Consider the following 15,272-nt stretch of genomic DNA (forward strand, 5'->3'; position numbering starts at 1 on the left):
CTAAAGGACTTGAGGTACAATTTATTACGGCCCTCTTTAAATTACATTACTGAAAAAATAACAGGGGTTCTGCCCATATTACCCTCTCATACCTGGACAAGGAGCATCAAGAAGATGAAAAAGTTGAAAAAAGTAGCATAGAGGGATTAATTCGCCATTTAATTAAGAACATGAAAAAATTAATTATCTTGTTCTATACAACTTAATGTGCAAAGAATCAATCGCAAATTTCTGAGGACATATAAACATGTACAGGACGAGATGGGGCACAACAAATATATATAGCGGGCAAACATACCTATATACAATACAATGCAATATATACAAATCACAAATACAATATATATACAATACATATACAAAGTGTACCCACAGACAGATCTCAAAAAAGATCTATCACAAAATATACACTCCTAATTTCGAGTGATATATATCTACAGTGGAGATCCCAAATGCGCCTGAGATGCAAATTCTCTCACAACAGTCTTTTGTATAAGACGCCTGAATATACAAACACAAATAAACTGTCAGGGGACTCCTAATCACAATGATGTCGACGCAGTCGCGGTCGCGTTTCCGCCAGTAGGATCTTTCTGGCTTCATCAGGACTAGGGTACTGAAGAGGGAAGCTAACGCTGGTCAATATAGTGGTCACCCGGGGAGGGGGGGGGGGGTTAGCTCTACCGGGCCACAGCGCTAAAAAACTTAACGGGCCAAGCCGCCGTGCCCACTCGTAGTTCCGGGGCGTCAACAAATCTGGGCCAATGTATCCAATACAGGGGTCGTGGCTGGGAAACTCGTTCCAAAACGGGAGGTCAACTTCATTCCATGGTCCGTCCACGCAGCAAAACCGGTCACGAACATCCGCGTTTTCTTTCTTTAAATTACATGGCGACCGGACATGCAGGCAGGCTGTTAAACTGTTCTTTAACTCCAGCAATACTAAATTAAACTGCCGGGTCGTAAAGTTTTTGGATTTAGCAGAAAAAAGACACAAGAGCGCTTGACAAGCATTGAAATATTTTATGGACAATCATGAACTGATATTAATCAACTTGCAAACTGAAGAAATTGCGCCCAAATTAACTTTTTAACAATTTTTAGCAATGTATCATTGTTTTGTAAAGATTTTAATTAATCATGTATAAATAAATTACTTACTTAAGGGGTGATATGTTCGTGCTTTACAAATATAGATTATTTTTATTATATTAAAATACATGAATATAAACACTCATTCAATATCAGACATTAAACCATTGTGCTGTTAAAATTAATCTGTACAATTGCAGTTCACAATGCAGTGGTTAAATATGCTGTCAATCGTAAGCAAGACGCAATGTGCATAGCAGTGTAAAGAATATTGCCAGAGAGTGGTTTATTTTCAGTAGTGTTTTTTTCTGCTTCATGTGGGTCTCTCTGCAATATTACTGCAATTTATTTAGTTCTTACCTAATGCAATACTTGTTCTGATGCCACTGTATTAGATGCACACACTGACAACAAAGCTCCTATTAAGGGACAGATAGCGTCTGCTGTGTTGGATGGTCCTCAGAAAAATACACTTTTGGATAATCTGCAGTAGGACAAACAGGATTTGCTGCAAAAGTGGGAAATGTCCAGGAGTCACCTCCTACAGCTGGCTAGTGAAACTTACAAATCTGGCACTTCACCCACAGCTCATGAGAACATGTTCTGGACCTGTGGAAGAACAGAAGAGGACTGGACTTGCTGTTTGAGACCTGTATAGCAATATGAAAGGCTGGATCTGCTCCCATTTGCACCCAGAACTAAGAAGTGGACTCTAAGGGCTAGTTAGCTGTCCTCCTCTGTGACGACAGTGGCACAACAAGCTGCAAGAGACCTTTTTCCTGCTGACCAGTAACAAATGGCCCTAAACTAGACACTGTTGGTGGCCTCTGTGAGAATGATTCTTCCCCAAATTATTTAGAGGCATTTATAAGTAATTTTAGTGGCTTATTTATGAGAGCCTTTCGTCACTTTTTCACCACGTAAAGTGGTTCATGCATGATGCAGGACTCTGAATCAGACTTCTTAAGCCACGCAAAGCCACCCTGCGTGGACTTGAGTGGCCTCATAAATCTTGAGTGAGGTAACACAGCGCAAATCTCTGCATTGCCTTACACTGCGCTCAAGAGGTGTTCCATGGGGGTTGCAGTGGGTGTTTCCAACCAACACCCATGGATTTTGATGCTGCCCCAGATTTACTAAATCATGTAAACCTGGGGATGCACCACATCTTTAAGCCTTCTAAGGTGTGGAGTAACAAGGAGAAATATATTTATTTCTCCTCGTTTTTTCTTCTTTCTATGTTTGCTGCATTCTGCAATACACATAGAAAGAAGATGTAGGAAGGTGCCCCTTCCTACACAAAAACAATGCTACATGCAATGGAGGTACAAGGTGCCAACATTGGCGCTAGGCTGTCAGAATTGGCCGCAGTGCAGGGAGAAAGGAAAGGAATGCACCGTATTGCATAAATGCGGTGCATTCCTTCCTTTTCACTGTGGCGTAGGGCAGCACTGCAAGGTGAGAAAGAGGAGTATAGCAGACAGGGAAAGTGTATGCTTATAACATGGCTATTCATTTCATTGTCCGAGTAATTACAGCAGCTTAATGATAAATGTGAATACATGTCTATGAAGCTTCACCAGAGCACACTCTATCCCTATATCTAGAATCCCATAAACAACAGAGGTTATTCAAAGAACAAAAATCACTGTGGGACAGTCTCCCACAAATATGCTTCCAACAGTTGATTGTTCCAATGTTCCAAGATTAAGGCTCCAAGAAGTGCTTCAATCACAGTCCCAAAAATCAGGTCTTTTTTGCCACTTTTCACTTTATTTTCAGAATATACAAAAGCAGCCGGCGCATGTTTCGCCCACAGGGCTTTTTCAAGGCTCAAAAAAATTATATTTTTTATCCTGTTGAGAGCCGACAAGTATGCTTATCAAAAAGCAAACGATGTGTTGTGGAAAAGCTTCTATGATAGTAATAAAAGACCAGAGTTTCACATCATTGTGCATATGGGGTTGCGCCAAAATAATAATCAAAACGATCAAGAATAACGAATCAGTCAGCGTTATCTCGCTGTTAGTGACACATCCAAACGCTGCTACGCGGACCTTGATACGTCCATTAACCTGTGTCTCGGTGCTCCCGTTTCCAGAATGCCGATTTCCTAGAACCGTATTGCATAAATGCGGTGCATTCCTTCCTTTTCACTGTGGGGTAGGGCAGCACTGCGAGGTGAGAAAGAGGAGTATAGCAGACAGGGAAAGTGTATGCTTATAACATGGCTATTCATTTCATTGTCCGTGTAATTACAGCAGCTTAATGATAATGTTAATACATGTCTCTTCAGCTAGCAATCCAGTACATCATTATTCCGAGGTAATGACGAAAAGAAAAGACATATATAAATAGAAAGGTGGGCTTTTACATTCTTTCAATTCTTTCAATGGATGAAGGAGGATTTCCTTAAAAAAAGATTTTACTGCGCCATTTAAATTGCTTCATTATGCCCTCTTGTGAATATAGACAGCAAGGACGATGACAAGTTGTTTCACGTGACATTTTGCAAAAATAAAACTTTGCAAATAGCGTAGATGGGGGCGCAGAAGGAGGGTGGGTGTAACAGGGCACAGGTCTGGAAAAGTAGTTATTAGAATTCAAACATTATTTAGACATGGTATCCAAACCCTTTACGTGCACTTTATGTCAAATTCAGATTGGGGATTTTACCATTAGCGACATTTACTTGCTCATGGACCAAAAAGTAAGACATGGAAAAACGAGTGAGGCTGCAAAGAACATTGAACTCGTTTTTTTTCTGTACGGCTTTTAAAAGGCAACAGCCAAGGTGGATTGTACCCTTCTGTTAGCTTATTGGCCTTAGGGTTCGTCAGTGAGCCTTGAGGGTATGCAAAACTGACATCCAGTGGGCCTGTTGTATATTTATTTATTTGTGTCTTTCTTATTGGCAATATATGTCACATCCGGTCAAAAGCTCTCACTCAGGGATGACGACTGCCACTCCTAAGAGGGGGCTGTAGCCGGAAATTCACGCTTTAAGACTGACATCGATCTTTGATTTTATCAGAACTAGGTTAACAAACCAAAATGTGTTTGTATTAGTCATTTCTCTCACCTATATTGATAGTTAAAAAGGAAGTGTTTTAGTGATTCGTGTTGCACTGGATTGGATGCGCTTTTTGTGTTATGAATCCATGTTTAAAGACTTTTATGGAAGTGTATGTGCCGAAATAAAGGAATATGGATGAATGAATGAATGGATACATGAGGGTCTTTCTACCGAATTATTACTGAGAACTCAATGCGGGTGCACTCGTTGGGTAATTGAGAAAAGACAAAAAAACTTAGACAAACATTATATTGTAGCTTAACTTCTCTAATAAAAGAGAGAGGGACCCCAAAACCAAAGGGATAGGGTTCCAAAATTGACGCAAGTCAGAAAGTAATTCCCTTTGGGCGAATTAACATTGGTACATAAGTACTCACAAACATACAGTGAACTAACCAACCCCTCACATATAACAAGGAAGCAATGCAAACAGGTGAAAATTTCAATATATGTGAAAACACTCTGGAAAAAATATAGTATTAAAACAATTTATTTAGCATACATTACATCAATTAAAAACTAAAAATTGGGAAACAAATACAGGACGGAACAATAATCAATACAAACGACATTCCAATAAAAAGGAGTTTACAGGGAGAAAGGATTAAACTCAAACACAAAACAGTAATTTTGAATTTTTCCTTAATTTGTAATCCCGGATTAGCTCCTTGGGCATCGACGCGTTTCGGCGGTACAATCAATTTAAAACCGCCTTCATCAGGACAATGTATAGAAAATGTTTCCCAATACTTTCTCAAGCAAGAAATTGGTCTAGCAGTGTATCATAAGGGGTGTTCAGCCTCCTTATCATTGAGTAGAGATATTCGTCCAGCGAATGATCTTCTATATCTGTTCTATATTTCATTGTCGTGGACGCATCCAGCTTAGTGACTGGAGGAGAAAGGTTAAAAGCGCTGCGTCCAAAGCACGCGGTAATTTATTGTTAGTTCCGACTTCCACCTCTCAATGGAGCGTTTTTACGGAATCGGTGAAATTCAAGGTTCAGGGTTCCAAGTAGGATACCCACTACACGAGGCAATTTCCTCTCTGTAGACCCTTTTGTCCGTAGGTCTCGTACGTCCCGCATGCTTTTCTGTACGTCTTACCGGCTAGCAAGCTTAACAACATGCTTTTTCAGCTAGTAACCAAGAAAGAATTGACTGATTGGTGTATGTTTGCATCTGTAAGTAATACCTAATAAGTAAACATGCATATATAAAGGATACAAACACCTAAATTATTGAAACCTAATTGCTAATCTATGGTAGAATTTCTCGTTAATAAAAGGAAGGAACGTTTATTTATGAAACGAGAGAACTTCATGCAGTTTTTTTTGTTTAAAGTGCTGTATTCTGTATTAGCAATGAACACGTGCGGGAGAACCTGTGGTGTACTCATGGACACAGTCAGGACAAAGGAGGTATTCACAGGAGCAGGCACCACAGTACAGGCAAGACATAACCACCCTTATGCACCCAAAGGTGACGAGATTTGTCTCTCTTTCTGCGTCAGGAAGTGGTGATATCTGGCGCTGAGCAGCCACCTACACTCAGGAGCTGACACACGACTAAAATGCATAGTGCAGATTCTTGGCAAAGGTCTATTATCATGTGTGGGACCTAGTCTTCTCTGGCTAATCTTATATGCCAACTATACTCCTTCATTATGTCTGCTGTCAGCTTAAAAACACAGATCTGCTTTTTTCTGTAGAATTGTATTTCTCATGAGAACAGTCTTCAGCTCGAGTGCATCTTAAAAGAGGAAATCGAGTCTGGAAGTACTTACCTATTCTGTCAGGGATCATTCAGTGAAGACATCAGCTGTGAAGATGGAGGAACCTTTGATGCCTTTCAAGATTTAGACACATTTAATGTGTTACCTCTCTTTGGGAGCGGAAGACAACTGCATTTTTAAAAAGTAGTTCATTTTCTCACAGTTGCTGAGCATATTAACGGTTGTGCAGAGCCTTGAAGCCTGACAGCACAGGTAGTTCTCGAGCAAGGCCAGGGATTGTTCTCTCGTCACTCAACGCCTGCTCCTTCCCTTGTCAGACTCACAGCTGATGTGTGCTTCTGTACTGCTATTCAAACACAAATATCCATTGGCTTTAAAGTACGGCTAGGGCAAGCTACTCTTCCAACTAGGGCATTGTTTAAGACTGCCTCAGTGTTCATGCATTATGTATTGCACCCTTTAAGGAAAGATACCCTGAGTATTGTTATTTATTGTATGCTTTACATAATTACGAGTAAACTGCAACAAAATGTGCACGTTGCTGAATTTACCAGATCCTTTTCATGTGATTGTTATTGTTAGACATGACATGCTTGCCGTGGTTTCCTCCAATCATTTAGTTGTCACTCCCTTACTTCGCTGAACTCATTTTTTTGGGTGTTAGGACTCTGTTCATTTTATCCCTGCTAACTAGTGCTAAAGTGCTTGTGCTAACATCTTAAAACATGGTATAATAGGCCTAGAGCTAATTGGCACATTTAATTTACTTCTGCATCCTTGGAAAATCATACCACCTATAGCCAGGGCCTGTAAATTAAATGCTACTAGTGTCAGCCGCTCTCATTGTGCCACCCACTATGGTAGCACTGTAAAACAGGTCTCAGGTCTGCCACTGCAGTCTGTAGTGAAATGACAAGGTGTTTTGTCTTACATGTGCGTTTGTCTCTGTTATTCTAGTCATAAAGTTTTTTGTAATTTGAACTGAGAAATGTTCCTCTGTATTGTATGAAGTGTATTTTAAATAAGTATGGGCGAATTTTGTGGATCTACGGTCCGCAAATTCGTGTGAAATCGCAAAACAATCAGCGAATTTGCGGATTTTCCCGCAAACTCGTGGATTTTTTTGCGATTTGCACTCTACTCAACTGGATTACTTTCTACTGGCTAATCAGTAAGTGCTACCTCGTTGGGTAAATGTATAGTGCTTTTCCTACACTGCAGCTGCGTAAAGGGCCAGAAGATTTGTCTCCACTGACCATGTGTGCCTGTAACTTTGCCACCGCACCAAAAGGCGCCGAGGTCCCTTGAGTGAGCTGTCCATCATAGTTGGGAAAGGGCGGGAAGGCGTTTGATGCCGCTAGTGTGTGGTGCGGGGCCAAACGAGTGGGGCTTCTATGCGTGTCAACATCCCTCTTGTGTATAAAGGGTCAGAGAGCGAGCAGGGCAGCAGGTGAGGAGGAAGCAGCCTCCTGGTCACAGGAACTACACGGGGGTTGCGCTCGAGAAAGTCAGGGATTCAAAGACCTCCCTCGAGTATTACAGCTATTTTTCGATGGCAGATATGGGGTTAAAGCACACTTGCCCAGTCTCGACCGTGCTCACTAATGTGTTGGGCTGATTAAAACATTACTAAATTTGAGCTTCAACTCGGGCACCTGCTATATCTGTAAGTGCTTCCTGTTGAGGTTTAATTTTTGTGACAGGAGCCTCGTGCCAGAATGAATCCCGCCCTGCATAGTTTTCCACGAAGATGCCACCGTTTTGTGCAATACCTCTACTCAACTGGAGTACTTTCTACTGGCTGATCCAGTAAGTGCTACCTCGTTGGGTAAATGTAAAGTGTTTTCCTACATTGCAGCTGCGTAAAGTGCCAGAAGATTTGTCTCCACCGACGGCAGATATGGGGTTAAAGCACACTTGCCCAGCCTCGACCGTGCTCACTAAGGTTTTGGACTGATTAAAACGTTACTGAATTTGAGCTTCAACTCGGGCACCTGCTTTATTTATATCTGTAAGTGCGTCCTATTGAGGTTCAATTTTTGGCCCACAGGAAGCACTTACAGAGTTAAGGCAGGTGCCCGAGTTGAAGCTAGCTTTGTAACCATTTTAGAATGGCGCCGGCAAGCTGCCAGAGTTGAAGTTGTAACTTGCAAGTAAGCAACTTCAACTCTTGCAGCTTGCCGGCACCATTCTAAAATGGTTACAAAGTTAGCTTCAAATCGAGCACCTTGCTTAGCTGTAAGTGCTTCCTGTGGGCAAAAAAAAAAATCAGTCCGCGAACGGATTTGCAGCTTTTCGGCAATTTCGTGGGATTCGCGGATCGCGAAATTGCAGAAAATCCACAAATTCCGCGAGCGGAATGGATTTTCGGCCCACAGTTAATTTTACAGTTGCCTTGAGTCATAATTGTGACTTTATATGTGATTTTTAAGTTTTAATTTAAAATTATTTTTACTAAAATACAATTTAAGTGTATGAATTGAACATTCATCAGGAAGCACTAATAGATAAAATAAAGCAGGTGCTCGAGCACCTGCTTTATTTTAACTATTAGTGCTTCCTGTTGAAGCTAACTTAGTAACTATTTTAGGATGGCGCTGGCAGCTCGCCGGCGCCATCCTTAAATAGTTACAAGTTCAACAGGCTTGAACTTTTGCCCCCCAAATCTGCTGCTCGCGGATTTTGCAGATTTTCGGTAAATTTGCGGGAGTTTGCGGGAGTTCGCGGATTTACCGAAAATCCGCGAAATCCGCGAGCGGAACGGATTTTGCGCTCACCCTTAGTTGAGTTTCAAGAAGTTGCGGTCCATCCAGGCCGCAATTTTCTTGAGATACTCTTTTAAGGGATAAAAAGCAGCGGCAGATACAGCATTAAAGGTGTACAGTAGCTGGGTATCATAAGCATATGATGTAATTTTGATCCCAGTTTTAGAGATCATCTCAACCAGCGAAGTTATGTAAACATTAAAAACAAGTGGGCTCAGGGCAGAGCCCTGCGGCACACCCCATTTAAGAGGTTTAACAGGAGAAATGAACGGGTGGGTCTGGACCTGTCGTTTGTGGTCGGATAAAAAAGATGTTAGCCAGGTCAGTACTGTGCCCTGAACGCCTATAGACTTTAGTCGATTCAGGAGGATGGGATGGGAGACGGTGCCAAATGCTGCAGACAAGTTTAACAGCACGAACACCACCTTTGAACCTCCATATACCTCCCAGTGTATCGAGTCCGCCATTTCAATTAGGGCTGATTCCGTACTATAACCGGAATGAAAACCGGATTGAGAGTCATGGACAAGGCCATTTGTCTCAATGAAACCGGCCAGTTGCTGATAGACTAGCTTCTCTAAGACCTTTACAGGAGCGGGTAATAGACAGATGGGTCTATAGTTGCAGGGGGCTTCTGGATCTGCGTTGGCTTTTTTTAGGATGGGCAGGAGAACGGCATGTTTCCAAGCTGCTGAGTAAATACCCAGTCTGAGCAAAACATTCCAGATTGGGTTTAAGTGAGGGTTGAGGAATAAATCAAGGGCGTTATATTGTTGAGATGGCCAAGGGTCACTCGGGGAACCAGATTTCCACTTCTGCAGTTCAAGGAGTGAGGCTTCCTCCAATATTTCAACAAACTCTGAGATCACAGAACTAGGAGCCTGCTCAAGATCTTGGTCCTCAGAAGTCTGGGATTCTTCCTGTGGCTCAGGAATGGAGGCATAACTCAGGGCGATTTTGTCCTAAAAAAACTCAGAGTTTATTGCATAGGATCTGTGAGGGGGGTGAGTGTGAGCAAGGGCTAGTGGGTCAGTGAAAGATTTAACAATTTTGAAGATCTCCCTGGAAGAGTTTTTAGCAATATCAATTCTGTCAGCTAAAAAATCTCTTTTATTTTTAGTGAGCAGTCTGCAGTATTCTTTAAGAGCCGCACAATAACCTGACTTACTTTCCGCAGAGTATGTAAGTCTCCAGCTATGTTCAAGTATTTTACATTCTGATTTTTTTAGTCTAAGCTCCTCCGAATACCAGGGCGCTGAAGGGGAAGATCTAGGAGACTTTACTACTTTCAGAGGAGCCAGGGAATCAAGCGCACCAACAATCCACTTATTCAAGTTTGAGATGCTGATCTCAAGATCGATTGAGGGGGCTGGCTTAGATTCCTTCAGATGTTGCATTAATGAATCCGAAGTGACTTTCCTCCAATTCCTTCTAAATTCTTTAGGAATAGAAGTTGCTTTATCTGAGCTGGTCAGATGAAATTGAAAAGGGATCAAGAAGTGATCTGACCATATTACTGGCAGAGGTGCATGAACTGTGATATCGGGGAGGTTGGAGCAGAACAGGTCCAAAGAGTGGCCTGCCTTGTGGGTTGGAAGTGAAACATATTGTGTTAGGTTGCATCCAGCTAAAGTGGATATAAAGTTAGAGCTGTGTGGACAGGAGATATCATCCACATGTAGATTCAAGTCACCCAACATTCTGAAATTAGCATAGCGTATGCTAGCTTGGGAGATGTAGTCGGCAAGAGTAGAAATATGATTGAAACTGGAGTTCGGTGGTCTGTAGAGTAGTAGACCAGAGCAGGAGGCAGACACCGAGAGCCTGATGCAAAAGGACAATCCCTTGATGGAGTCAACCTGCTCACAGTTAGGTGCTGTAATCCCCCATTTTGTTTTGTAAATAACAGCCAATCCACCTCCCTGTTTCCATTCTGCCTATTGGCACAAACTATGCCATAATCTTCGGGGATAGCTAAAGTCAGAGCGGGATTCGTGTCATCACGAAGCCACGTCTCCGTCAAAAATAGAAGATCCCAGTTGTTATTTGTGATAGATTGAAAAATATCTAAGGCATGTTTGGACAAGGATCTGCAATTCATCAGCCCGGCTTTTAGTGACACATTCACTAGGGATGGAGTGGGTTGTAGAGTGCAAGGTGAATTACACCTGAAAGGGCTAGCAGTGCTTAGGGAAAACCAACAATGCAAGCATGAATAGTCAGCCTGGGGATCTCCAAATGACTGGATGGGGTGTGCGGACAAGGAGCGGGGCCTGAGAGAAATCAAGTCTATGTGGCTATTGGTATGACTACGAGAAAAGGTAAAACGGGCAGCGTCTCTGGCCCTGGCGGCCGTCCGGCCGCAGCACCATGCTGAGAAGAAATAGGCCAGTGATTGCAAGACACTACAGTGTCACCCTGCCACAATGGCCGTTCTAGGATGCCTAAGGCGGAAGTAGGAATATCCCCCTGATTTGATTGGTTAGAGATGCTCCCTCCACACAAACAGCATGGAATTGCTGTGGTGGACCGGGGTGACAACGATGCCAAAAGAAAATAAAACAGTAGAGCGATTTAAAAACACCAACTTTTAAATACCAAGACTGCAGCCAAAGCGCTAGTGCAGCCAACAAGCCTTACAAGCCTCAGGCTGTCTGTCCTCTGTGCATCGGCACCATGCTGAGAAGAAATAGGCCAGTGAGTGAGAGACACTAGAACGTCACCCTGCCACAATGGCCGCTCTAGGATGCCTAAGGCGGAAGTAGGAATATCCCCCTGCTTTGATTGGTTAGAGATGCTCCTTCCACACAAACCGGTAAAAAAGGGGGTGGCGATGGACGGAGCATCTGAACCAATCAAACACTCACACCCAGTCAAGAGATCTGGGTTTAATCCATCACCGCTCTTTAGCCCACTCTGCCACCCCAGTTCAGACATGGCCATATGCAAATCAGTCTGACCCTGTGCCTCATGGGAACAATCCAGCCCGAACTGCCAAGCCATGCCTTCCCTGGACCGGATTCAAGCTTCCTAGGACCGGTTTCTGGCATTTTAGCCATCTTCAGCCAGGCTTGCTTGAATCCAGTGGTAAAGTGAGCAAGGGACTCACGTCTAAGCATACCCGTCCCACTCCGGGTGACAAATGCAAAAGCAACAGGTGATGGACAGAATCCAGAACAATGTCATACATTCACCCCAGTACAGAGATCCGGGCCTAAATCCATCATTCTTTTGCTCACCATGCCATTCCAGTTAGAACCCATTTCCAAAAAGGTCCTATGCAAGCTCCTCTCTTCTATCGATGAGTTTCAGCATGTCAGCAAATAGTTATGGGATGCGCAAGAGAGTGCTGACTGGTCCAGTAAATCCACAATACAAAGAACCAACATCAGACCACAATAGTTGTACATCTCTGCTTAGTTCCCTTAATAACAGTTCAAAGTCCTAGTTGTGGATCGTGTGCACATGCAGCTCTTTCACCAGCTATTGCAAGGTGCAAACTGCCAAGCAGATTAGGAAACTATGTAGATCTGGAGCGGTGCACTTCCTTAAGTGTCTTTATTCAATGAACGAGACTGTACAGTTCCTTTGTGTAAAGCAATTCTTTATTTTAAATTGCGTCAAAATCACATGAGCGCCAGCCAAAGCGCTTCGTTCAAATGATTGAACTTTGTCAGGTCAGAAAAAACTATAACATGAACAACATGAATATACATAAACACAGACAGTGAAACAAGGAAATGAATAGTGACACATATCAAAAATAATGTTGGGCACAAAAAAAAATCAGTCAATAAAAAAGATACTTTAGACACTTATTTTTTGTAAAACACAGATAATGCACTTATTTTAAAAAACACAGAACAAACACTAAAAAACAACCAATTCACACCGGACTAAAGCAACATCATTGGACACGACAGCTCTAACACCCAGTACATATTCTATGTATTAGTTATTATCCTCCCATTGTAAAGAAATGTCTAGCTAGTTGGCATCTGTACTGCACATGAAATTTGCAATGTGTGTGGCGAGGATCTATTCGGAAGGTAACCGTATGACGGACCTATGCAATGATATATTATCACAAACGGAGTGTGCCGAATTAAAAAATGTGAGTTATGCAATTTAATAAAAATGATGTCAAACCTGTAAAAGGGGACTTACATATGTCAGACTGCAGACATATGATAGAAAGGTCTGAAAGAAGAACAGGATGATGATGTAATGGTAAGAAATAATAATACTGTACGGTGTGAGAGAGAGAAAGGGGGGGTGGAAAGGGCCTAAGAGGTATATCATTATAGATAGGCTTTCCTGTTTTCAGTTTCTATTTTTGGTAAATTCTGGTGTTTTTTTCAGTGTTTTCAAGTGATTTCAATTGCTTAAAAAACAGTGGTTATGAGTGGTTACACATTTCCCTGCCATTAACAACAACAGAAACAGTGTTTTTCCGGTGTTCATGGAACCTTTTGCTTTTATTATTGCTTGCAGTCTGCACTAATAGTGCATGGTATATAGACAGTGAACGTACAGTGTAAATGAGGTCCAAATAAATTTTTACAAATCAAACTTATCGTAGTGAACCATAAAAAAATTCTTCAGTAAGCCTTTGGTCATGCACACTCACTCTTTCTGTCCCATGTAAACTTTAATCTGTGAAAAGGCCCTCTCAACATTATCACTTGAGACAGGCAACACTTAAATAGCCAGTATACAATTTGCTAACTCTGGTCACTGACATAGCTTTTCATTCTAATACTGGTGCACCTGAACGTTTTGATTCTCTGTGACAGGTTCTGCAACATATGCGTTGAACTGGGCACATATGCCCTTACAGTTATTGAAGCGGTCGAAAATGAGGCAGCACTTTTGAAACTCCAGAGAAAATTTCCCTTTATGGAAGGGATCTATAACTTGCGCAGAGTACCACAGTGAGGCTTCATTGACTTCAAATGCCATGGTTGATGAAGGGCTATTTCTCATACATTCTAAAATAAAAGTTCCTGAATTGCTCCTCAACGTTTCTTTGTTTACCAAGAGGCAAGCACTCTAACATGGGATATGTTGCAGTGCAGAAGTCACTAAAAGTGCCGCCCAGCCCACTCTCAAGGAGATGTTTCACATCTACACCAATTATCCAGAACACTTGGTAGACAAAGGTGCTTTCAGAATATAGTTTTCTTATTATGTCCACTACATCAGTCTTGCTCTCCTGTTAAAATCTAAGAATGCAAAAGACTGTACTTTTCTTTTCTTCAAATCACTTATAATATGTGACCAAAGATCCTCAAATGTCTTGCCTTTGGCATCATCACTCAGCAAAAGTTCTGTAAACAGTTGCCACATGGATAATATAGAATTCACGGCCTCTAGGACAGAGAACCATCAGATAAGGGACACAGTCAGGATGACTCTTTCGTTGATGCCACACAAAGGACAAAATGAGAAACTGTGCGTTTTAGTTTCCATGCATAACAAAACAGTGCATCAGAATGGACTAAAAAGTCAATAGCATTCTTCATTAACTCTGAAGATTGTAAAGATGCTTTTAGCATACCATCTAACAAGTGGCAAGGATCTCTTACAGGTAAGCACTTCAGCTCAGCTATTGATTTTGACAGGTCATCACACAACTTTTTCATATATGTAGCTGAATCACTGCAAATACAAACAACATCACTCCAATCTTTGTTGAACTTGGTAAGAACTTTTTGTAGCAACATTCCAAGTGACACTGCCTTCCATGTTTTCCAAAGTCTGGTGTCTGGTAACAGCATTCTTTTCACATATACCTGTCACTTCACTACACCTTGCATTGAATGTTTCAAGCCTGGGGTGTTTGGCAATTCACCTGCTATCAATACTGACTAGCTAGAAAAGGGTGCTGATGTATCAAGGGTGTTTACACATTCTCTGTAGGTAAATATGACGGCACATATTGGTAAAGATTCTTATGAAACCTACATTTTTCCTATCACTGAAAGACTCAGTATAGACAAAAAATGATATATGATTTTAATATTTCCTGATTCTCTACGGTTTATAAAATAAATAAACAACACCTAAAACATGCTTCTAACCCCTGTATCTTTAGACCAAAGACCACAAAACTGAAATAAGGAAAAAGAAACAATATGTTAGTGACATCGTGAAACAACAAAACTCAAACAGAATAATGATAGCCCAGTCTTTCTTACTTCTACCTTGTATAACAAAGTTACCTTGTATTGGCCCCTTTCTTTGAATGGCATTTAGGGGCTGATTTGGATGGCGGACGGATTGCCCCCGCAGGGCTGGCGGGGGCAATTAATGAGATATCCGAAATGTTACATATCCAATAGTGACTCAAAATCCTGCGTGGTCCTCCTTCATAAAGGCACGGTACATGAACCTGAGTAAGATGAAACAAGCATACCACGAGTATGGTAAAACATTGAGGTCATGTTGAGAAAGGGCAGTAATTGAGAACCCAGAAGGGGTGAACATGAAATGAATCATCCGCAGTTGTATCAGATGTGTAAATATATGAATTTATCATCATCGTAAAAAAAAAATAGGCTTGAAGAGTGCTTTCCAATATTTAAAAACAGCATAGAATCCAT

At 41.7% G+C, this 15,272-nt stretch overlaps 1 protein-coding gene across 2 annotated transcripts in view; it reads left to right on the forward strand.

Moving 5' to 3' along the window:
* Positions 1-15,272, forward strand: part of LOC147692364 (cytochrome P450 2G1-like) — a 905,835-nt gene that overhangs the window by 457,052 nt on the left and 433,511 nt on the right. The window lies entirely within an intron of this gene.

Source organism: Lissotriton vulgaris, chromosome 9, assembly GCF_964263255.1.
Source record: "Lissotriton vulgaris chromosome 9, aLisVul1.2, whole genome shotgun sequence".
NCBI lineage: Eukaryota > Metazoa > Chordata > Amphibia > Caudata > Salamandridae > Lissotriton > Lissotriton vulgaris.